We start from the raw sequence: 26,672 nt of genomic DNA, 5'->3' as shown, positions 1-26,672 counted from the left end.
CTTTATGTTCAGAGAGACATAAACCAGAGGGGTCTGTAAGGGACTCCCTCATTGAGAACCCAGGGGGGCCCAGCTGAGCCGCCTACTCCTGTGTACGGGACAGTCCGGGGTACAACTGTTGGATGAACAGGCATCTAATATGTATGACCAGTTTAGCAATATAATAGCTTTGCAGAGTTGAGTCCAAATATCATCTTTATGACAGATCATTTTATTACTCACGGAAAGAAAATCAATAGTGACCCCCGATATCACTGTCAGGCGGCCAGATGCCTGAGCTGCCTTCCTACGTGGTAAGTTGGCACACAACACTGGGACCCTGTGAGTACGATAAAGGTAATAGGGTGCAGTGATTGGGCTTAAAGAAGGAAGTACAAATATTAATGAATACAGTCATTTCAATTAGGCATATACAAAGACCACCAGCTTCTGATGAATGAAGCAATTTTTGTAATTGCAGAAATCATTATTTTGTTCCATTATGCCTGCTTATGTATCACCAGCAGATTCTGTAGCGCTGTACAGACATCACTGTCGCCATCGGGTCTCACAATCTATCCCCTATCAGTATGTCTCTGGAATGTGGGAGGAAACCGGAGAACCTGGAGGAAACCCACACAAACACAGGGAGAACATACAAACTCCTTGCAGATGTTGTCCAAAGAACTCAGTACCCCAGCGCTGCAAAGTAACTATGCTACCCACTGAGCCACCCTGATGCCCAAACCTGCTGTGCATGAAGTCAGTTATAAAATCTCTTTCCATGGAAGGACAAAGCATCGATGAATGATTAGTGTATGGTCATGTAACCACTATTTCCTCAGGAGAATTCGCACGGCCGGCGGGGAGGAAACCTTTCCCTGCTGAGTAATACAAGCCTTTGAGAGAGTTTGTGGCCACATTTGCAGTTACTCCTTGTCCCCAGGTTCATTTTCCTCCCCGAGGCCCATGTAGTGCCGCGCTGAGCTATTAATGATGAGAACATGCAAGGGAAAATGTTAAGCATCGCATCACAAGCGTTTCTCTTTTTTCTTTCCATGGGAATCACTGCCCAATTTGCTTCATCTGCAGAAAACATAAGGCTATGTGCCCACGTTGCGGATTAGGCTTAGGAATTATTGGTGCGGATTCTGCATCTCTTGGCAGAAAACGCAGGTGCGGATTTCACGTGTTTTTTGTGCGGATTTACTGTGTTTTTTTTTACCCCTGCGGATTTCTATGATGGAATGGGTATAAAGACGCTGCAGATCCGCACAAAAGAAGTGACATGCTACTTCTTTTAATCCGCAGCGTTTCCGCACGGAATTTTCCGCACCATTAGCGCACGGAATTTTCCGCACCATTAGCGTAGCATTTTTTTTTCCTATTGATTTACATTGTGCTGTAAATCACTTGCAGATCTGCAGCGTTTCTGCACCGCAAAAAACGCTGCGGATCCACAGGAAATCCGCAACGTATGCACATACCCTAAAATAATCCCTTGTCCTCTGACCGGGCCACTTATTCCTGTTGCTCTATAGTCCAGATCTGATAATCGGTGACTAATATAAGTGTTACCTGTGATGGACAGAAGTCAGTATGGACACTGCGACCGGTCTGTGCCATTATTCCTGGTTCCAACACATCAACTTGCCCAGTCCATCCCATCCTATGTCTCTGGACGCATAGTGGGCATAGGATTTGTTGAAATCCCCTCCACTATGCTGTAACATCCGGACGCTGTACAAGCACGCAGCGTCCAACCCGCAGCGTTTACTGACCGCGTGCACCTACCCTTATAATGAGATGCGGTTAATTACTTCACATGATCACCTTGTTGTATACACTTAAAGCCCCACTAACACATCAGACTAACGTAGACCGAACCCTCCGATATAGCTGGGTACAGCCAACAGTCTAATGTGCTTGGTGGCCTCTGACAAATGGATTTTGGGGGAGAAAATGATCCGGCATGTCCAATATCGGACTTCTGATCCTCTTGATCTCCAACAGATAAGTCACCGCCAGAGATGTCTGGCAGCAGCTCTCTCATGGGTAACACAGGAGAACTTGGCAGAGTCGTGCTGATGACGGCTATTTAGAGCATTTGGGGGCTTTCCACAGACCAGTTGATCCATAGGAAGACAATAAACATTCTTTAAAGCGAATTTGTCATCGGGAAATAATTTGTTATTTATATATTTTTTTCTGTTACATGTAATTTTTTTTAAACATTTTTTGTGTTTTTTTTTCATACGAGGATCAGACTTAAAAATCTAAATTTGTAATCTGGCGATTTTCACATTGGCTACTGGGGCTTTTTTTTAGACTCCTGCCTCCTGTGCTTTTAAGAAGAGTTTCCAGCAGGATCCACCCATCACAATAAGTTGTCACAGCTGATCCTCCTCAACTCTCTTTATAATTACCTTTGCACACACTTATTAGATGCTTCAATACAATAGATAGGGTCGAGGGTCTGACCATTGCTGCTAATGTACATGTGCATTTCCTAAAACAATAGGAAGTTAGAGACTATAATAGCCTCAGTGACAGCGTTAAAATTGCAAGACTTCTGATTTATATTTTTAATATGATGTGAAAAAAACCATTGCCCACATTTAAAGAAAATTATATTTAATAGGTCGTTTTCTGATGACACATTCTCTTTAAAGGGTTATTCTTAACTCTGACATTTATAGCGCAGCCACATCCCTTGCCATTACAGCCATTCTCAAATACAGTGAGAACATGTTACACAACTTTACAGTTGCTAAAATATTTCTCCTGAAATTGCATCTCCTGCAAACAGTGGCCCTGAGCACCTTTCTAATGAGGTCATTATATATGTCTCTATAACAATCTCCTAATCCCTTCTCTTCTTTAGGGTTAGATTCGGCAGTCTTCCTTTCATAACTGAGATCTTTCATTCTTCTTATAAATGTAGTTATTTCATTCTTTGTGATACCTATTTTGACGCCCAAATCTGACTCCATACTCCAAGCACGACTGCCCCCCCCCCCTCACTATTTTATTAAAAGGACTCTGTCACCAAGTTTTTTGCTCTCTAATCTGAGAGCAGCATAACGTAGAGACAGAGACCCTGATTGCAGTGATGTATTACTTACTGGGCTACTTGCTGTAGTTTTGATAAAATCATTGTTTTATTAGCAGGAGATTATCACTAGAGGACTAGTAAACCTGCTGCCATGTAGTCCTTCATATTCATGATCTCTGTATAACCCCGCCCCTACCACTGATTGGCAGCTTTCTCCCTATGCACAGTCTACACAGAAAGCTGCCAATCAGTGTTGTGGGCGGAGTTATGTAGGGCTCAGCATTCAGAGATCTGCAGCAGATAAAGCAGTGATTTTATAAAAAAAATATAGCAAGCAGCCCAATAAGTGACACATCGCTGGAATCAGGGTCACTGTCTCTACGTTATGCGATACTCAGATGTGGTAGCAAAAACCTGGTGACAGATTCCCTTTAAGGGGTAAAACGAAACTTGCTTCTCTAAAGGCATAGCATCACAATATTTTGCAAGCTTTTGGTGCAGCTGACTGGCACTCCAGTTTCGTATTGATAATTATTCCCGATTCCTTCCTATTTATCTCTTAAATGGTGGCCCGATTCTAATGCATCGGGTATTCTAGAATATGTATGTATGTACGTCACGCTTCGCACAGCCACGTAGTATATAGCACAGCCACGTGGTATATAACACAGCCACGTAGTATATAACACAGACAGCCACGTAGTATATAGCACAGCCACATAGTATATAGCAGCCACATAGTGTATAGCACAGCCCACATAGCATAGACAGCCACGTATATAGATATCTACACAGTAAAGACCAACACTTTGGACACACCTTCTCATTTAAAGATTTTTCTGTATTTTAATGACTATGAAAATTGTACATTTACACTGAAGGCATAAAAACTATGAATTAACACATGTGGAATTATATACTTAACAAAAAAGTGTGAAACAACTGAAATTATGTCTTATATTCTAGGTTCTTCAAAGTAGCCACCTTTTGCTTTGATGACTGCTTTGCACACTCTTGGCATTCTCTTGATGAGCTTCAAGAGGTAGTCACCGGAAATGGTCTTCCAACAATCTTGAAGGCTTTCCCAGAGATGCTTAGCACTTGTTGGCCCTTTTGCCTTCACTCTGCGGTCCAGCTCACCCCAAACCATCTCGATTGGGTTCAGGTCTGGTGACTGTGGAGGCCAGGTCATCTGGCGTAACACCCCATCACTCTCCTTCTTGGTCAAATAGCCCTTACACAGCCTGGAGGTGTGTTTGGGGTCACTGTCCTGTTGAAAAATAAATGATGGTCCAACTAAACACAAATCGGATGGAATAGCATGCCGCTGCAAGATGCTGTGGTAGCCATGCTGGTTCAGTATGCCTTCAATTTTGAATAAATCCCCAACAGTGTCACCAGCACAGCACCCCCACACATCACACCTCCTCCTCCATGCTTCACGGTGGGAACCAGGCATGTAGAGTCCATCCGTTCACCTTTTCTGCGTCGCACAAAGACACGGTGGTTGGAACCAAAGATCTCAAATTTGGACTCATCAGACCAAAGCACAGATTTCCACTGGTCTAATGTCCATTCCTTGTGTTCTTTAGCCCAAACAAGTCTCTTCTGCTTGTTGCCTGTCCTCAGCAGTGGTTTCCTAGCAGCTATTTTACCATGAAGGCCTGCTGCACAAAGTGTCCTCTTAACAGTTGTTGTAGAGATGTGTCTGCTGCTAGAACTCTGTGTGGCATTGACCTGGTCTCTAATCTGAGCTGCTGTTAACTTGCGATTTCTGAGACTGGTGACTTGAATAAACTTCTCCTCAGAAGCAGAGGTGACTCTTGGTCTTCCTTTCCTGGGGCGGTCCTCATGTGAGCCAGTTTCTTTGCAGCGCTTGATGGTTTTTGTCACTGCACTTGGGGACACTTTCAAAGTTTTCCCAATTTTTCGGACTGACTGACCTTCACTTCTTAAACTAATGATAACCACTTGTTTTTCTTTACTTAGCTGCTTTTTTCTTACCATAGTACAAATCCTAACAGTCTATTCAGTAGGACTATCAGCTGTGTATCCACCAGACTTCTGCACAACACAACTGATGGTCCCAACCCCATTTATAAGGCAAGAAATCCCACTTATTAAACCTGACAGGGCACACCTGTGAAGTGAAAACCATAGCCGATGACTACTTCTTGAAACTCATCAAGAGAATGCCAAGAGTGTGCAAAGCAGTCATCAAAGCAAAAGGTGGCTACTTTGAAGAACCTAGAATATAAGACATAATTTCAGTTGTTTCACACTTTTTTGTTAAGTATATAATTCCACATGTGTTAATTCATAGTGTTGATGCCTTCAGTGTGAATGTACAATGTTCATAGTCATGAAAATACAGAAAAATCTTTAAATGAGAAGGTGTGTCCAAACTTTTGGTCTGTACTGTATATACTGTATATATATATATATATATATATATATATATACACAGAATGCTATTATATACCGTATATATTGTTATATACATTATATATATATATATATATATATATATATATATATATATTATATTGTATCGTTTTCCAATCAGAAAGGTTTTCCTTGTTGGATGTACGTCTTTATTTTAGCCTTGTAACTATGGGAAGCTCTGTATGTGTAAACAGTAATACGGAGCTTCGCTGCCTTAATTGTCCAGTGTCTGTGCCTTGTCCGAGGCCATGAAACATACTGTTTATAATGATATAAAACCTATGTTCACTGTATGAGAACTATGCCTCCAATTCATCGCTTGCTTTTTTTTTCTTTTGCATTTGTCCGTGCCGTTTTTTTTTTTGTGCCAAAGACTTTAAAATTCAGTTCATGAATTTTGTGCAAAGTGAAAGAATCTCTTTACATTTGTTTCTAACATACTTTGAGACTCTTTGACACACAAAGTGGTACATTTTCTTAAAATATCGGAAAAAAAATTGTGCGGGAAAAAAAATCTAGAAGAAATAAAATCACTCCAGGGATGGACTGGAATACATTTATAACAAGTTTTGCGACTTTCTGAAAAGTTGAAAATGATAATTCAGATGAAAACATGTGGAAGCCCTAAAATCCAGCACAATAGTAAATATAAACAAAAACAAAAAGGGAACCCATAAAATAGATTTTTAAGAAAGGGGTAAATTAAAAGAATAATAAGGCACAAATACAAAACAGGCAAAAAAAACCCATAAAACAAATAGACTAAATAAAATAAACAGACTGAAATGCAACAATGGATTAACTGGCAATACTTAGGTCAGACTTAGAACATATATTTAAAGGGGGTGTCCAGCATTAGGATAGGTTATCAATATCAAATTGATGGGGGTCTGACCCCCAACATCCCCACTGCACTGCTGTTCTCAGCACTGGTGGCATCTGTATGTAAACCGACTCGGCACAGCTCCAATAAACTGAGTAGTGGCCATTTTCAGGTACTGCACCCAAGTTCCTACTTCAGTTAATATTAGCTGAGCCGTAGATCTCGGCAAGTGCTACCACTACACAATGAATGGAGCGGTGCTGTTCTGTATCTGTTCATTGTCTAAATCTAACTGGGGCTGAAAAGAGCTGATCGGTAGGATTGGCGGACCCCCACTTATATGATATTGATTAATATCACAAGTCCAGACAACCCCTTTAACATTGTAGTATAGGCCGTCGGTGTTTGCATGTCGGAGGTCTGCCAGAATCCTCGATAATCAGAAAAATAACTTGACTTTTTTTAGCCCATCGAAACCTTTCAGCATCAGTCTGCTGGTGGATGGACTGAAACGCGTCCAGTTATTTGCTGGAATAAAGAGGGAGAAACCAATATGTGAGTTCTGGGACCACCTTGATCTTCTATTTTTGTCCATACAAATATGGCTAGCTCTTCTCTTCCAACCCCCCTGAGTTCTCGGCAGAGCGCTCCTGTGTCCTCTAGAATCCACCACGGAAATCATCTACCCCGCCAACCAAAAGCATGGGGTAAATTAATTCCAATGGCCCGATTCTTATGTCCCCTCCCCCGACATTATCTGTTTCCAGGCAGTCGGGAGACCCCAACACAAATTAGATAGACAGCTGATACGGCCAACTTTTATCTAATGCATAAAGGAGCCAGATCAGTCACCCTCCTAATCAGAAGCTTCCATGACGCGCACACGTGTACATGCCGGATTGTCATTAGGGATCCTGGTGGAGAAGATCTTCTGGGGGCGCAGTGAATAAGTAACAACTGTATTATGAAATGAGTTTATAATCTGTACCCAGAATTATTTCACATTTCTCCAGTTATGTGAACTTGGACCTTCAGATTGCATGTATTTGGCCGTGCACACACGGTGACCATCGCTGAGGCAAATTTGAGTGCAGATTTGCAATTGTTACATGCAGATTTCCAAAAGCTACATGTATATTTGCAGCTGTTATATGCAGATTTGCAATATTTACATGCATATTTGCAACTATTACATGCAGATTTGCAATATTTACATGCAGATTTGTAACTATTACATGCTGATTTGCAATAATTACATACAGATTTGCAATAGTTAAATGCAGATTTGCAATATTTACATGCATATTTGCAACTATTACGTGCAGATTTGCAATATTTACATGCATATTTGCAACTATTACATGCTGATTTGCAATATTTACATGCAGATTTGGAACTATTGCATGCAGATTTGCAATAGCTACATACAGATTTGCAAGTGTTACATGTAGAGTTGCAACTGTTACATGCAGATTTCCAATAGTTACATACAGATTTGCAATAGTTGCATGCAGATTTGCAACTATTACATGCTGATTTGCAGTATTTACATGCAGATTTGGAACTGTTACATGCAGATTTCCAATAGTTATATGCAGATTTGCAACTATTACATGCTGATTTGCAATTGTTGCATGCAGATTTGCATCCGTTTTCGGGTCGTTGACTCCTAATGCGGCTAAGGGCTCATACTCACTTCCGTGAAACACGTCCGTGTCTCGCAAGTTAAATCCCGGCTCTGGCACCGGCACTCCAGAGCGGAGCGTGCGGCCGCACAGCAATACATGGAGCCGCACGCTCCGCTCCCAAGAGCCGGGTCTTACCATGCGAGACTCGGCCGTATTTCAGGCAAGTGAGTATGAGCCCTTATACCCAGAGTTTCAGTCTAAAATCTGTATCAAGAATAAATATAATGTGGGCTTATAAAACCCTAATGCCTTCACTTATGCATTTGGTCTTTTTTTATTTGTGGTGTGAACCTGATTCACGTGGATTACTGGCAGATTATAGGATGTGTGAACATGATCATCTTTACTTTTTACACTGCCTGAAACATTCTAGCGCTTCCTGGAAACGTGATTCAGTATGAAAACAGAGATGTCCACGTTTGCTTAGTGTCACTTTTATTGTTTGTTTTTAAAATCATGTTGTTTTTACTGGATGTCTCATGAAAAAAATGGGCGTAAATGACAACTAGTGCTTCACAAATCATCCGATCAGCATCCAGCTGCTACTGTGCTGCACTTTTGAATCAGAAGGATAGAATGGGCAGGGTGTCTCATGTCAGAGGGTCAGTGGCAGAACCTGAAGTTTATGGGCCCCAATGCAAAATCTCCAACAGGGCCCCAACTATCATGGGTCTTATTATAGTATCAGTGTATCCTTATAGGCCAAAAGGCTCTTTTACGCCCCCAACCCACCTAAACTCAAGGGCCAATGTTCTTCTAAAATTTCTGCACCTAACATAGTACCGTCCCTGATGAGGATACTGACATCACCTGCTTATTCGTCTGCCTGTCAAATTTGGGAAACCACTTGGTACTGCTGTTGCAAATAAATGTAGTCTTGTTGTTTTAGGCTTGAATCTGGAATTACATGGGGACTAAGCTTTCTATTTATAGACAGATATACTTTGCATATCTACCAGCTGCACTAAAAAGGATGGGCATGGTACTGGGTACACAACCATCGCCAAGTTATTATAGAGCAGCATGACTCATAGAGTCACACAAATCATACACTTAAAGGTGTTGTCCGGTAAAGATCACGTTATAACCATGAGGATAGGTAATAGCTTGTTGATTGGAGAAGTACGACCACTAATACAGCTGATAACTTGTTGATCGGTAGAGGTACGACCACTAATACAGGTGATATTTTGTTGATTGGTAGAGGTACGACCACCAGAACAGGTGATAACTTGTTGATCAGTAGCGGTACGACAACTTGGACAGGTGATAACTTGTTGATTGGCAGAGGTAAACCACTAGGACAGGTGATAACTTGTTGATTGGTAGAGATACGACCACTAGGACAGGTGATAACTTGTTGATTGGTAGAGATATGACCACTAGGACAGGTGATAACTTGTTGATTGGTAGAGATATGACCACTAGGACAGGTGATAACTTGTTGATTGGTAGATATATGACCACTAGGACAGGTGATAACTTGTTGATTGGTAGAGATACGACCACTAGGACAGGTGATAACTTGTTGATTGGTAGAGATATGACCACTAGGACAGGTGATAACTTGTTGATTGGTAGAGATATGACCACTAGGACAGGTGATAACTTGTTGATTGGTAGAGATATGACCACTAGGACAGGTGATAACTTGTTGATTGGTAGAGATACGACCACTAGGACAGGTGATAACTTGCTGATTAGTAGAGGTACGACATCTGGGACAGGTGATAACTCATTGATTGGTAGAGGTACGACCACTAGGACAGGTGATAACCTGTTGATTGATCGAGGTATGATCACTAGAACAGGTGATAAGTTGTTGATTTGTAGAGGTTCGATCACTAGGACATGTGATAACTCGTTAATTGGTAGAGGTATGACAACTGGTACAGGTGATAACTCGTTGATTGGTAGAGGTACGACCACTAAGACAGGTGATAACTTGTTGAATGGTAGAGGTAGGACCATTATGACAGGTGATAACTCATTGATTGGTAGAGGTACGACCACTAGTATAGGTGATAACTTGTTGATTGTTAGAGGTACGACCACTAGGACCGGAACATTCAGCAAAGCTGAGAGTGCATTTATATAGGGTAAAAATAAGCACACAAAAAATTCAGTATGAACTTCTTTAACCGGCACTCGAATTCCAGCATTCTGGCATCCAGGGTGTCTCTTGCAATTACTTGGCCCTCGAGACGACATAACATTGGGTAAAGCTTTTAAACTGGGCATCCTGGGTGACTCTTGTGAGCTGAAAAAGACCAGCACAGTGTAATTTTAAAAAAATTATGTGCTTAAGGAAGGAACTCATGGTCCAGACTTGTTGACGTAGGAACCTCAGCACCACAAAAGAAAATGAAACTGTAGGCCTTGTTGCAGTGATAGTTTATTTTGATCTGGCAAGGAGTCAAAAACAGATATGGTCTTACGTTTCGACCAGGAGCTATCACTGCAGCAAGACCTGTACTCTCATTTTGCTTGGTGGTACTGGTGTTCCTACCTCACCTTGTGAGAACCATGCCACGTCATGACATCACAGAGGAGTAAGTGATTGCAAGATGCTCCCAGTGTGCCAACAGTCCAGTGCCGACTGAGGAAGTCCACCCTGCCTTAATCTGACAGCCATGTAGTACCAAAGAGCACATCGGATAAGGGTAGCGTGGATCTTTTTGCTCATTAATATATAGAGATAGCTTTCAGCCAAACAAGTCTGCATGGCTAGCGTCAGAATAATAGGATGGCCGCAAGGCAACAAGCGACTAGATCTCTGTCTATCATTATATCTTTGTGAATGAGCCAAAACAATGTTGGATCAATATCAAAAATGTAAAAAAAAAGTCAGCGAGGACCCAACCCGCTGCGCATCTAAAAGGCAGATTCTTATGGATTAGACCGGGGGAAACCATGCATGATCTAATCACGCTCAGAAAACTGAATGAGTGACGAGCTTTTCCCTAAATCCTTTTTTCTTAGAGTATTGTAATGTCCCCTACACATATTTCTCTGCCGTAACAGGAGAAGGTTTGGGACATTTGCCCCTTCAGATTGTCTTGATGTAAAGACCAAATTTTTTTATAAAACTGATCCGACGCAGAAAAGGATGAAAGGGTTAAACAACTGTCCGCCTGAAGGTTACGCAACCTCTACCTGGCACTGAATGAGCGCTGTGACATTGGGATTGCCACATTCGCATTCCGCAGCCTCCGTGCTGACGGCACGTTCAGGGGCTCTCAATAATGGATCAGGAATTTAAACCTATTCACGTGTAAGGCCTTGTGTGACCAAACCTCTAATTAGGTTTGGCTTCTTGGCATTTTTTCTGTTTCATGCATTTTTCTCAATTGTTGTGATGAATGGCCATTGTTCGGAGCAGCGTCTACTGACATGTTAGACAGTGAAGTACATATTATCCTGATGAGAAGCTGAAGCACAATAATAGCAGTGCGTTCTGATATTAGGGAACCACTGTAACTGAATCCTGACAAATCCGGACTATCGAAAGTATCGCATGGAACAACAATCACATAACTTCAGTCAGGACTGGAAAATCCATAGAAGTAGTCACACTGTGCAGTGACTATGGGCCCACTACAGGTTAGTCCAGTTCCCCCTACTACGGAGTGGACAGATTCTGAAGGGACATCAGAAAATTATAAGAAAAGGAATGTTGAACTTCCCCAATGATCATATCAATATCATATCAAACTATTTAGATCTTTTTGCCATTAGGTCTCAAGACCTTTGCAACCTTATTATTGTATAATATACTGATTCCATAGGTTATAGAAGAACTTCCAAACTACTGAAGGTTCCAGTGAGCACTGTTGGGGCAATAATCCGAAAGTGGAAAGAACATCAATTCACCGTAAACCAGCCACGACCAGATATTCCCAGCAATATTTCAGACAGAGGAGTGAAAAGAATTATCAGAAGAGTTGTCCAGGAGCCAAGGCCCACATGTGTAGAGCTACAGAAAGACCTGGAGTCAGCAGGAACAACTGTTTCAAAGAAAATAATAAGTAATGCACTCAACCTCCATGGCCTGTATGTATGCTCACCACGCAAGGCTCCATTGCTGAACAAAATGCATGTTCAAGCGCGTTTAAAGTTTGCTCAACAACATTTACACACGCCTATGAAATACTGGGAGAATATAGTCTGGGCAGATGAGATCAAAATTGAACTCTTTAGATGCCATAATACACACCATGTTTGAAGGCCAAGAGCCGCTGCATATCACCCCCAAAACACCATACCAACAGTGAAGTTTGAAGGTGGGAACATCATGGTGTGGGGCTAGTTTTCATCATACAGCACTGGCAAACTTCACATGATTGCAGGAAGGACGAATGGACAAATGTACTGAGACATTATTAATAAATATGTGCTGCCATCTACCAAGATGATTAAGCAGAAACGAAGATGAACATTTCACACAGCCAAGGAAACTCTGCTAGAATGGCTGAGCCAATCACCGAACCTGAATCTAATAGAAAATTTATGGAAAGAACGCTCCGAGTTTATAGAAGGAGCCCATGGAAATTTCAGTATTTGAAGACTGTTTGGGTAGGAGAATGGGAAAAACGCATACATGAGCAATGCATCCGACTAGTTTCTCCATACAGGAGGCGTGAAGAAGCTGTCATCACCAACAAAGGCTTTTGTACAAATTATTAAATACATTTCAGGAAGTGTGTTCAATACTTTTTCCTTCTTTCTTCCAACTACTAGAATCTCATTAGTTCCTTACATGACAATAGGCTTACTACTTTTCATTGTATGTTAAACTCAAACCCTGTCGGTCCAGATGATCCGTATTCAATTGGAGTCAAAGTGTTCATGCCTGTTATGACATACAAAATGCAAGCTAAAAAAGATTGGTGAGGTTCTTTTATCTGGGAAGACCACCAATCATTGGGATGACTTAAGGCCCATTTATACTCGTTTATGACTTGATTGGTGCTTGTTTACTGGCCTGTTCCCATGAGCTCAGTAAAACTACTTGGTGAAGAACTATTGTTAATATGATGGTTCTGTCCTCAGACAGGATCATTCTATTGGCAGCACATCCTCTAATTACACGATGACTTTTATGCCCACAGAAATAATCAGACCCCCCAACGAATGAGCATTTTGCTCATTTTTAGGCTGATTGCCTACATGCTTACATGGGTTGTTAATCAGAAACAAGCGTTTGTTAGCCAATTTTTGGCTTGCGTAAAAGAGCCAATAAAATGAATGAGTTACAGAGACCACTCCATTATCCAATGATAATTAACATGCCATAGAAGTCTACTTTGAGACAACTCCATGTCAGTATCCCAAAAGACATATGAACAAGAACCATGGAACCTGAGGTCTGTGGGTCGGTCGCACTGGACAGTGGTTTAAATGTCTATATCTCTATGGAAAACTGACATACAGGAGAAGTAGTCAATCTACTGTGTCAAAAAGATCCATTTGTGACTAAAAGAACCCTGAACAGCTACTACTCAGCCATAATATTTCACCATTGATATCTTTGTTCCCACCATGTTAGTTGTGTGAGCACCGGGAATGCGCTAATCCTTTGTAACATCAAGAAACCTTTGAAGAGGCATCACACGTGATAGGACCACAACTATGGCACACAATCTCATCACGCAAGGCTGGAAATGGTCATATCTCCCACATAAAAGTTAGAGTAATAGCAGAAATACTTGTAACAATAAACCAGACCACAACTGCAGCTCAAAAATAGAAAATAAAAATCAGTGGTTCCGATGGGTAAGAACTGGGCAGATTAAAGTTGATGGAGGCCACTGGGCAAAATATCTGATGAAAGTTCCCATCTTACTTCTGGGACCTTGCCTCACCTGGATGTGCACGTTCTTCTCAATGAAGTCTCCCCAAATAAATCTATTGTATAGATGTGATCGTTCCCAAGTCAGCATGATGTGGGTCAGGACACATGGCTTTTCCAGCTTGGGATTACCAGTCCTGGTTTTGATTTGACCAAACTGGTCCCTAAAGTGGAGGAGGCTCCAAGCTTTAATGCCCCATGTGGCCTCCCTATAATTCTGCCATGGTTACCATCACTATTTAACACTATTACGTTTTCTACATGACTTAAGTGGTGACGATGGGGTCCACCTAAAGGAACATTGCCAAACCTGTATAAAACAAGGCTATAAACCCGAAAATAAGTAGACTTGTCCATTACAGGATCTCAGCTTTCATTGTGATTGCTGACTATGGAACCAGCTTTGATCACTCATACCTATGAAAATAAACTGTAATATTCACAGTGCATAAAATCATTGCGCTCGATGAACGTTTTGTTTAGACAGACCGATAGTCAGGATGTCTCATCTCCCGATTATTGGGTCATCTACATGATCCTTCCATAACCTCTAATGACGCTGATATCTTTATTAGTTCAGGTTTCTCTTTTGTTTATTATTGTTTATTATGCTTTGCTTATGTAGCGCAATCATATTCCGTGGTGCTTTATAGACATTTTCATCTCTGTCCCCATTGGGTCTCACAATCTAAATTCCCTATCGGTATGGTTTTGGAGGAACCCAGAGGAAACCCACGCAAACACGGGGAGAACATGCAAACTCCTTGCTGATGTTGTCCTTGGTGGGATTTGATTCCAGGACCCCAACACTGTATGACTAAAGTGCTAACCACTGGGCCACCGTGCCGCCCACCCATACTGCATATTTTCTTTTAGTGTTATTTTAGGTTTTCTAGAATGTTAATGGGGTTGTCCGGTAAAAACAAGTTATCACCTGTCCACAAAATAGGTGATAACTTAGTGACCGTAGGGGTCCGCACTGATCGACAGATAGGTGAATTTTTATCCCCGATGGGGGCACAGGTACAATCGATGAAAAATGTAGCAGCAGATCAGATGCCCGACCGCCGATCCATTCATTCTTTATGGGGCTGACGGAAAAAGCCGAGCACAGTGCTTGCCAGCCCCATTGAGCAGTGGTCGGACTCTATTCTAATGGGGATAAAAGTTGCAATTCTGCTGATCAATACTGGTCCCAGCAAGACCACACCGATCAATAAGTGATCATCTTTCCTTGGTTTCCCCCTTTAACAACCACACAACATTGACATTCATATGAAGCACATATTACACCGAACAGGTACCCCCGTATCCCCCTCCGCCTCCATCTCCCCATCCCTATATGCTTACACACGCATCGTACCATTCTCTGACACCGAGGCCAGTCTTTACTATCACCTTACCAAACACCCTGCCAGAGCTTCCAGTGATGAACACAACAGAAACAGCACGGGGCACAGGTAGTGCCAGGCTCGCTCTCATGTTACTCGCAGTCCTGCCAAGGGGCCCATTAAGGAGCAGATAAAGCAAGTGACAACCTCTTCCCCACCATGATTATGCCGCTGCATTTAAAGCTACATGATGGGTTTCTTCCATTTATTGCACCTCCATCAGTTAATTCATATTTTTCTGTGCCGTCCTGTCATTCTCTGCCCCATCAGATACACGTGTGATGACATATTTTGGTGCATCAATAATAAACACAGATGTGGAGTCGTAGACACTTTCGAGCATGCCGTCTTTGCATCGTTGCATTTTGTCAATGTTCTACGCGTCCTATCTATAATAAAAGTTGTCGCCTTAAATAATGTTGTTAGATGGGTACTCACCGTCCAAACTTTGCTGCCTCCTGTGCCTTGATGCACCCTCTTTTATATTCCAGCAGATGTCCCAAAATAAAAAAGACTCGTCCCCAGTGGTGTAGGGTCTCCCGTCTTGCTGTCACTTTGTCTAGGTATCACTAAACTGTCTCTGGTCGTGGTCTGATGGCAGGTGAATGTTTCACTGTGTACAAACAGAGGTGGAGCTAAACCAGAAGGACAGGTCTAGTGATCCAGGGAGGGGACGCCCAAGTGTCAGCCCTGTCCTGGGCCTGTGACTAGACAAGAGACTATGTGTGTGACGCCGGGAGGAGGAATACATTGTTTCCACCTCACTGTTCATTTAGAAACAATGTTTGCATAATGAAGAGTATGGGCAGCCATACACGGAGGAGCACCTAACCCTACAGAAGAGACGCCACATTGTATAACGCAGCCGAATATCTGATGCCGTCCACACACTACGTCCTCCTCGGGTGACGTGAACTGTTCACATCAATCATCGCACAAGGGTGACATGTTGTGTTGTATACGTCATGGCGATGATTCAGGAAAGGACGCTGCGATGCTTTATCTGCATGTCGTCCATACTAAAGGGAAGAAAGAAAAGGAAGCGATAGGAACGCAGCGGACTTACGTGGCGACAACGTGCGCGATCTCGTTAAATCCGCCGTCAATTAAACCAACCCGAAATTAACCTCTTAAGGACCGTAGCGTGTTTGTTCTTTAAGGGTTAATTCCCTCAATAATTTTACATACCGAACCTCTTGAATGGCTAATTTATCAAAGGATTTGAAAAGTCGAGGATGCGCAAAAAAAAAATAAATAAAATGCAGCAACTTTTGACGTTTTCGCATCAATTTCAGCCTGCTCTGCCAAAATGGGGATAACTGTGATGGGACAGGGGCGTGATGTCTAAATCCCATCTGCAAGATCCTATGTAAATATATAGTAGGTGTAATAATAATATTATCACCAAATGCCTCCAATTAGAAATGTAGTATAGTTCTTCTGATTCGCTATGTCACTTATCCCGTGTGCAGGGCATTGCAATAGCTTAGGTAGCCACAGTTACAACCATTCATATAGTGGCAGTTAGTTAGGTCTTAGTGGTCATAACCATGGATACCTACGCTGCTGCAATTCCCTGCACATGGGGTAAGGGACACAGGTTATCAGGAGAACTATACTACATTTCTAATTGGAGGTATTTGCTAAAATAATTATTACACTTACTACGACACTGCGACTCGCCCCCTTATGAAGACTTGTGTGACTAATACTGGTTTTGATGAATCAGTACCATTGTCTTTGTAGCTCAATATATCACCTTTTTGTAATTTTTCTTTCCTTTTGTTGCTAATCCGTGCAGTGGGAGACAAATCAGGGCTGAATCAGTATCCTGCCCCTTCTGGCAGCAGACAATATAAAACCTTCATGTTTTCCCCCCAGAAAGAGTCTTTCCATGCCACTGCAGAAACTCTGCTCCTTACCAGACAAGAAAGACAGAAACTGATTTGTATTGGTTGCTCTACAGTGAATAAAGGATCATTATGCAGAGAACTGGCTGTGTGCCTAGCTCTCAGCACATTATTTGGAGGGCTTTCCACCTTTGGACCTTTGGAGAACAATGTTTGTTATTTTTTTTTCTTATATGCTTGTAATTGGGGCTAAAAGTCATTTTTGCAATTGTTTCATTAAAAATGTTGCTCCGTTTGAATTCTACAGGCCCTGTATTGCTAGCTGCAGAATGAGTTAACTGTGAATCCGTCAGTGAGCCCACAATGGCGAACAAACAGGGAGGTTTTAGTACTTTTATCTTTTCTTCTGAGTTTCTATCAGCAGCTTTATGTCCAAAGACCACATCAAAGTTGTATGTGCAGGAGAACAAAGAATCTGTAAAAGCAAAATGGTGCAAAATTTGTAAGAAAAACCCAACTGCAAAAATGATTTTCAGCCCCAAACAGCGTTGGACTGGAGCACCTTGGGCCCACCAGAGAAAATCATTCTTGGGGCCCACTATGTAGCTACATAGAAATAGATACAAGATCACCAATTGTGCGGTAAAAAGCGCTAATATCAGGGTATAATATGAGATAGTTCACGTCTTAATAATGTAGCAAGGGTTGGGGTAGCCCCCACACAGAATATAATGTAGCCCCCTCATAAAATATAATGCGGTCCCCTCTCATAGAATATAATGCAGCACCCCACAAAATATAATGCAACCCCTTCAGGTATGACACAGTCCCCACCATAGAATATAATGTAGCACCCCCATAGGGTATAATGCAGCCCCCCTCATATAGTATAATGCAACCCACCACAGAATATAATGTAGTCCCCTGAGAGAATGCAGTTCCACCACAGAATATAATGCAGCCCCCCCATAGAGTACACTGTAGCCCCCTCATATAGTATGATGTAGCCCCCCATAATATAATGTAGTCCCGAGAGAATAATGCAGCCCCACCACAGAATATAATGCAGTTCCCCATAGAGTATACTGTAACCCCTCATATAGTATGATGTAGCCCCCCCATAATATAATGTAGTAACCTGAGTATAATGCAGTCCCCCCACAGAATATAATGTAGCCCCCCAGGCAGGGCCGTATTTAGAGTTTCTGCTGCCCTAGGCACTTTTAGTGCTGCCTCCCCCATTGGTGAGTATGACACTATCCGCAGTGGCTTTCGCAAGATTCGCTGATGTGAAAGTCGCCTTTTGCAGCAGATTCGGCAGTTTTTCTGCATCTGCCACGTAACGGATCACTTACGGCAACACTGCGTTTGGCTTCATTCATTCCCTATGGGATTTGCGGTACTTGCTGTGATCTGGGAAATGTGGTACCATACCTCCCAACTTTTGAAGAAGGGAAAATGGTGTAAAGGTTGCGGCGCACGTAGTGCACCGCGGCAAATTTTAGGCCACGCCTCTGACCACACCCATTTCACAACTAATCACACCCATATCCAAGTCCCAACCACACCCATTCAGCACTGCTGATCACACTGTTTTATATACAATATTTAAAACCAAAAAAATATGGCCACGCAGTGCTCCATACTGTATAATGGCTACGCAGTGCTCCACATACTGTATAATGGCCACACATGATGCTCCATACTGTATAATGGCCACACATGATGCTCAATACTGTATAATGACCTCACATGATGCTCAATACTGTATAATGACCTCACATGATGCTCCACACTGTATAATGACCTCACATGATGCTCCATACTGTATAATGGCTGCACATGATGCTCCATACTGTATAATGGCCGCACATGATGCTCCATACTGTATAATGGCCCCATATGATGCTCCATACTGTATAATGGCCCCACATGATGCTCAATACTGTATAATGACCGCACATGATGCTCCATACTGTATAATGACCTCACATGATGCTCAATACTGTATAATGACCGCACATGATGCTCCATACTGTATAATGACCTCACATGTTGCTCAATACTGTATAATGGCCTCACATGATGCTCAATACTGTATAATGACCGCACATGATGCTCCATCTATATATATAATTGTCTAAGGGTTTTTCCGTCTGTCTGTCTGTCTGTCTGTCTGCCCTGGAAATCCCACGTCCCTGATTGGTCGAGGCCGCCAGGCCTCGACCAATCAGAGACGGGCACAGTATCGACGTAGAAATCCCGCGCCTCTGATTGGTCGAGGCCGCCAGGCCTCGACCAATCAGCGACGGGCACAGCGACGATGATGTCATAAAGGACGTAGACATCCCGAGTCTCTGATTGGTCGATGCCGCCAGGCCTCGACCAATCAGCAATGGGCACAGCGACGATGATGTCATAAAGGACGTAGAAATCCCACGTTTCTGATTCAGCGATGGGCACAGTATCGACGTAGATGTCATAATGGTTGCCTTGGCGACGATGATGTCATAAAGGTTGCCTCGAGCGATGGGCACAATCTGCCGCGAATTCTGGAATCATCATTGTCCATATACTACGGGGACATGCATATTCTAGAATACCCGATGCGTTAGAATTAGGTCGAGGCCACCTCTATGACATCGTCGCCATGGCAACCATTATGACATCATCGTCGCTGTGCCTGTCGCTGATTGGTCGAGGCCGCCAATCAGCCAACGGGCACAGCGACGTTGATGTCATAATGGTTGCCATGGCGACGAAGATGTCATAAAGGTTGCCTCGACCAATCAGCGACGGGCCCAGTCTGCAGCGAATTCTGGAATCATCATTGTCCATATACTACGGGGACATGCATATTCTAGATCTAGAATACCCGATGCGTTAGAATCGGGCCACAATCTAGTACTGTATAATGACCTCACATGATGCTCAATACTGTATAATGGCCACACATGATGCTCCATACTGTATATTGGCTGCACATCATGCTCCATCTATCTATATATATAATTGTCTAAGGGTTTTTCCGTCTGTCTGTCTGTCTGTCTTTCTGTTTGTCTGTCTGTCTGTCCTGGAAATCCCACGTCTCTGATTGGTCGAGGCCGCCAGGCCTCGACCAATCAGCAACGGGCACAGCGACGATGATGTCATAAAGGACGTAGACATCTCACGTTTCTGATTCAGCGACGGGCACAGTATCGACGTAGATGTCATAATGGTTGCCATGGCGACGATGATGTCATAAAGGTTGCCTCGACCAATCAGCGACGGGCACAGTCTGCCGCAAATTCTGGAATCATCATTGTCCATATACTACAGGGACATGCATATTCTAGAATACCCGATGCATTAGAATCGGGCCACAATCTAGTACTGTATAATGGCCGCACATGATGCTCCATACTGTATAATGACCTCACATGATGCTCAATACTGTATAATGACCGCACATGATGCTCCATACTGTATAATGACCTCACATGATGCTCAATACTGTATAATGACCTCACATGATGCTCAATACTGTATAATGGCCGCACATGATGCTCCATACTTTATAATGGCCCCACATGATGCTCAATACTGTATAATGACCGCACATGATGCTCAATACTGTATAATGGCCACACATGATGCTCAATACTGTATAATGACCGCACATGATGCTCAATACTGTATAATGACCGCACATGATGCTCAATACTGTATAATGATCTCACATGATGCTCAATACTGTATAATGACCTCACATGATGCTCAATACTGTATAATGGCCACACATGATCCTCAATACTGTATAATGACCGCACATGATGCTCAATACTGTATAATGACCGCACATGATGCTCAATACTGTATAATGACCTCACATGATGCTCAATACTGTATAATGGCCGCAAATGATGCTCCATACTGTATAATGGCCCCACATGATGCTCAATACTGTATAATAACCGCACATGATGCTCCATACTGTTTAATGGCCACACATGATGCTCAATACTGTATAATGACCTCACATGATGCTCAATACTGTATAATGACCTCACATGATGCTCAATACTGTATAATGGCCGCACATGATGCTCCATACTTTATAATGGCCCCACATGATGCTCAATACTGTATAATGACCGCACATGATGCTCAATACTGTATAATGACCTCACATGATGCTCAATACTGTATAATGGCCACACATGATGCTCAATACTGTATAATGACCGCACATGATGCTCAATACTGTATAATGACCGCACATGATGCTCAATACTGTATAATGACCGCACATGATGCTCAATACTGTATAATGGCCCTACATGATGCTCAATACTGTATAATGGCCACACATGATGCTCCATACTGTATAATGACCGCACATGATGCTCAATACTGTATAATGGCCCTACATGATGCTCAATACTGTATAATGGCCGCACATGATGCTCCATACTGTATAATGACCGCACATGATGCTCAATACTGTATAATGGCCCTACATGATGCTCAATACTGTATAATGACCGCACATGATGCTCAATACTGTATAATGACCGCACATGATGCTCAATACTGTATAATGACCGCACATGATGCTCCATACTGTATAATGACCGCACATGATGCTCAATACTGTATAATGGCCCTACATGATGCTCAATACTGTATAATGACCGCACATGATGCTCCATACTGTATAATGACCGCACATGATGCTCAATACTGTATAATGGCCCTACATGATGCTCAATACTGTATAATGACCGCACATGATGCTCCATACTGTATAATGACCGCACATGATGCTCCATACTGTATAATGACCGCACATGATGCTCCATACCAGTGATGGGTAGTTCGTGAGTGAGTAGTTCAAAATGAACTAATCTTCAGAGTGAACTAGTTCATCTAGTTCACCATCCTGACAGAGATTAGTTCATTATGAACTAAACAGCAAGTGGGAGGAGACAGAGAGTGATCCCTCACACAGCTCCTCACACTGAAGATCCCTGGTCTCACACTTGCTCTTTATAGCTCCTGATACTGGAAAAGAAGGTAGTAAAACACTACACCACACATCAAATAGTAAATACAAATATAATAGTAATAAAACTGAAATTGTACAGTAGACAGACACAGCTCATGTGTGTGTGACAGAGTGTTTCTGTGGTGTGGTTCATGCCCCTCACCAGTGTTTGTGATAAGATCCGCCTCCTGGAGAGGATCAGCCTCAACACAGAACATCTAGTTCAGCAGTTCATATAGTTCATTTAGTTCACAGGTCACATGACATGATGCATTCCCTATCAGCTCCTCCCAGGATAGGGTGGAGAATTATCAGGCTGTCTAATAGGAAGATTTTCTTTGCCCCATAGCAACCAATCACAGGTCAGCTTTCTGATACTGCAGTAGTGCAGTGCTCTGCCAAGTGAAATCTGAGCTGTGATTGGTTGCTATGGGCATTTACTGTGCGGCAGCTTGGTAAATCTGTAGTTCTGCGTCGTTTCACCACATCTCTTCCTTTTGCCGCCTATTGCAGTGGTGTGAAATGAATCCTGTCTGACTGCTCAGTGCTCAATACCAGAGACTGCAAGTGACCATAATGTGTGCAGATAATGCACTGAAGAGACAGGAGCCAGGTATGGAATCATTTCACACCTAGGCTGTGTGCACACATTGCGTTTTTTTCGCGGGTTTTCCCGATAAAAACGCTATAAAACCGCAAAAAAATGCATATAATAAGCATCCCATCATTTAGAATGAATTCCGCATGTTTTGTGCACATGATGCGTTTCTTTCCGCGAAAAAACGCATCGCGGTAAAAAACGCAGCATGTTCATTAATTTTGCGGATTTCCCACTACAAAATGCATTGGGAAGTGTCCGGAAAAAAACGCGGCAAAACCGCAGCAAAAACATGTCAAAACCGCGGCAAAATGCGTGCGGTTTTTTTGTGGATTTCTTGCAGAAAATGTCCGGTTTTTCTCAGGAATTTTCTGCGAGAAATCCTGAACGTGTGCACATAGCCTTAGTGGAGAAGAAAGCAAAATGTTCCTACTGCTCCCATGTGATAAGTGTAGCTTGTGGTTCTGTGGGTAATCTGTCACGCCATTTAAATAATAATAATAATAAATATTTCAAAGAAAAAAAAGAAATTATTAACTTGAATAAATAACTTTTGAATTTTTTTTCTCCAGACTGAGTACCCCTTTAACAAGAGTTTGTTATGTAATGATCAGATGTATTAACTATTTCTGATCATTTTAACAAAACTATAACTCATCCTAGGAGCCACAGCGTCTGTGTAACGAACTAGAACTGATCCATCTCTTCTCAGCAGAATCCAGAGAAATACTGAACTAAATGAACCAATCTTTTGAACTAATCTTTTCAGTGAACTAGTTCATGGTGAACTAATCACCAAAATGAACTAGATTTCCCATCACTACTCCATACTGTATAATGACCTCACATGATGCTCCATACTGTATAATGACCTCACATGATGCTCCATACTGTATAATGACCTCACATGATGCTCCATACTGTATAATGACCGCACATGATGCTCAATACTGTATAATGGCCACACATGATGCTCAATACTGTATAATGACCTCACATGATGCTCAATACTGTATAATGGCCCTACATGATGCTCCATACTGTATATTGGCCACACATGATGCTCCATACTGTATAATGACCGCACATGATGCTCCATACTGTATAATGACCTCACATGATGCTCAATACTGTATAATGGCCGCACATGATGCTCAATACTGTATAATGACCTCACATGATGCTCAATACTGTATAATGGCCCTACATGATGCTCCATACTGTATATTGGCTGCACATGATGCTCCATACTGTATAATGACATCACATGATGCTCAATCTATATATATAATTGCCTAAGGGTTTTTCCGTCTGTCTGTCTTTCTGTCTGTCTGTCCTGGAAATCTCGCCTCTCTGATTGGTCGAGGCTGCCAGGCCACGACCAATCAGCGACAGGCACAGCATCGACGTAGAAATCCCACGTCTCTGATTGGTCGAGGCTGCCAGGCTTCGACCAATCAGCAACGGGCACAGCGACGATGATGTCATAAAGGACATAGAAATCCCACGTTTCTGATTCAGCGATGGGCACAGTATCGACGTAGATGTCATAATGGTTGCCATGGCGACGATGATGTCATAAAGGTTGCCTCGACCAATCAGCGACGGGCACAGTCTGCCGCGAATTCTGGAATCATCATTGTCCATATACTACGGGGACATGCATATTCTAGAATACCCGATGCGTTAGAATCGGGCCACAATCTAGTACTGTATAATGACCTCACATGATGCTCAATACTGTATAATGGCCCCACATGATGCTCCATACTGTATAATGACCTCACATGATGCTCCATACTTTATAATGGCCCCACATGATGCTCCATATTGTATAATGACCGCACATGATGCTCCATACTGTATAATGGCCACACATGATGCTCCATACTGTATAATGACCGCACATGATGCTCCATACTGTATAATGGCCATACATGATGCTCCATACTGTATAATGACCGCACATGATGCTCCATATTGTATAATGGCCATACATGATGCTCCATACTTTATAATGGCCCCACATGATGCTCCATATTGTATAATGGCCATGGCTCATATCCCCCCCCTCCTCCTGTATGCATGGCTCATAATCCCCCCCCCCCCCCGTATGCATGGCTGATGGCTCATAATCCCCCCCCCTGTATGCATGGCTGATGGCTCATAATTCCCCCCCCCCCTGTATGCATGGCTGATGGCTCATAATCCCCCCCCCGTATGCATGGCTGATGGCTCATAATCCCCCCCCCCTGTATGCATGGCTGATGGCTCTTAATTCCCCCCCCCCTGTATGCATGGCTGATGGCTCATAATCCCCCCCCCCCCGTATGCATGGCTGATGGCTCATAATCCCCCCCCTGTATGCATGGCTGATGGCTCATAATTCCCCCCTCCCTCCCTATGCGTGGCTGATGGCTCATAATTCCCCCCCTCCCTCCCTCCCTATGCGTGGCTGATGGCTCATAATTCCCCCCCTCCCTCCCTATGCGTGGCTGATGGCTCATAATTCCGCCCCCTCCCTCCCTCCCTCCCTATGCGTGGCTGATGGCTCATAATCCCCCAACCCCTCCCTCCCTATGCGTGGCTGATGGCTCATAATTCCCCCCCTCCCTCCCTCCCTATGCGTGGCTGATGGCTCATAATTACGCCCCCTCCCTCCCTCCCTATGCGTGGCTGATGGCTCATAATCCCCCCCTCCCTCCCTATGCATGGCTGATGGCTCATAATTACGCCCCCTCCCTCCCTCCCTCCCTATGCGTGGCTGATGGCTCATAATCCCCCCCTCCCTCCCTATGCATGGCTGATGGCTCATAATTCCCCCCCCTCCCTCCCTATGCGTGGCTGATGGCTCATAATTCCCCCTCCCTCCCTCCCTATGCGTGGCTGATGGCTCATAATTCCCCCCCCTCCCTCCCTATGCGTGGCTGATGGCTCATAATTCCCCCCCCCTCCCTCCCTATGCGTGGCTGATGGCTGATGGCTGATAATTCCCCCCTCCTCCCTCCCTATGCGTGGCTGATGGCTCATAATTCCCCCCCCCCCCTATGCGTGGCTGATGGCTCATAATTCCCCCCCTCTCCCTCTCTCCCTCCCTATGCGTGGCTGATGGCTCATAATCCCCCCCTCCCTCCCTATGCGTGGCTGATGGCTCATAATTCCCCCCCTCCTTATGCATGGCTGATAGCTCATAATTCCCCCCCCTCCCTCGCTCCCTCCCTATGCGTGGCTGATGGCTCAGAATTCCCCCCCCTCCCTATGCATGGCTGATGGCTCATAATTCCCCCCCCCTCCCTCCCTATGCATGGCTGATGGCTCATAATTCCCCCCCCTCCCTCCCTATGCGTGGCTGATAGCTCATAATTCCCCCCCCCTCCCTCCCTATGCATGGCTCATCTCTCCACCCCCTCCCCAGCTCCTTCTCCCGGGCCATCTTGCATGGCGCGGGTGGCTTACCATCCTCCCACCGCCCCCCGTCCCTCATACTCACCTGTCAGCTGCCTGTCCCACACGCCGCGCCGACATCCCTCCGGCTCCGGCTCTGTCCCGCCGCAGCGCCTTCTTCCTGAGTGAGCGGTCATGTGGTACCGCTAATTAAGGTCATGAATATGCGCATATTCATGACCTTAATTAGCGGTACCACATGACCGCTCACTCAGGACGCGCTACAGACGCTGAGACCAGGCATCGCTGGAGCAGGTGAGTATCGTCTTCAAGGAGGGTGGGACTCTGAGACTTGGAGGTGGGGGGACTCGGAGGTGGGGGGGGACTCGGAGGTGAGGGGGACTCGGAGGCTGGGGGGCGGGGCCGTCGGTCGCGTTTTTGACCCGGGACTTATTAAAAAAAAAAAAACACCTTGCTCAGGTGCCGCCCCCCGCAATGTCGCCGCCCTAGGCACGTGCCCTCGCGTGCCTAGTGGCAAATATGGCCCTGCCCCCAGGGCCGTATTTAGAGTTTCTGCTG

At 43.7% G+C, this 26,672-nt stretch overlaps 1 protein-coding gene across 1 annotated transcript in view; it reads right to left on the bottom strand.

Moving 5' to 3' along the window:
• EPS8L2 (EPS8 signaling adaptor L2) overlaps positions 1-15,849 on the bottom strand; it is a 230,822-nt gene extending 214,973 nt beyond the window's left edge. The window contains exon 1 of the mRNA XM_069738470.1: positions 15,671-15,849. The gene's annotated coding sequence lies outside the window, so the exon portion shown is untranslated. The remainder of the gene's footprint in view (positions 1-15,670) is intronic.
• Between the last annotated feature and the right edge of the window lie 10,823 nt (positions 15,850-26,672).

This window comes from Ranitomeya imitator, chromosome 9, assembly GCF_032444005.1.
Source record: "Ranitomeya imitator isolate aRanImi1 chromosome 9, aRanImi1.pri, whole genome shotgun sequence".
Taxonomy (NCBI): domain Eukaryota; kingdom Metazoa; phylum Chordata; class Amphibia; order Anura; family Dendrobatidae; genus Ranitomeya; species Ranitomeya imitator.
Note: the sequence above shows the minus strand (reverse complement) of the source record. Positions and strands in the feature narration are given on the sequence as shown.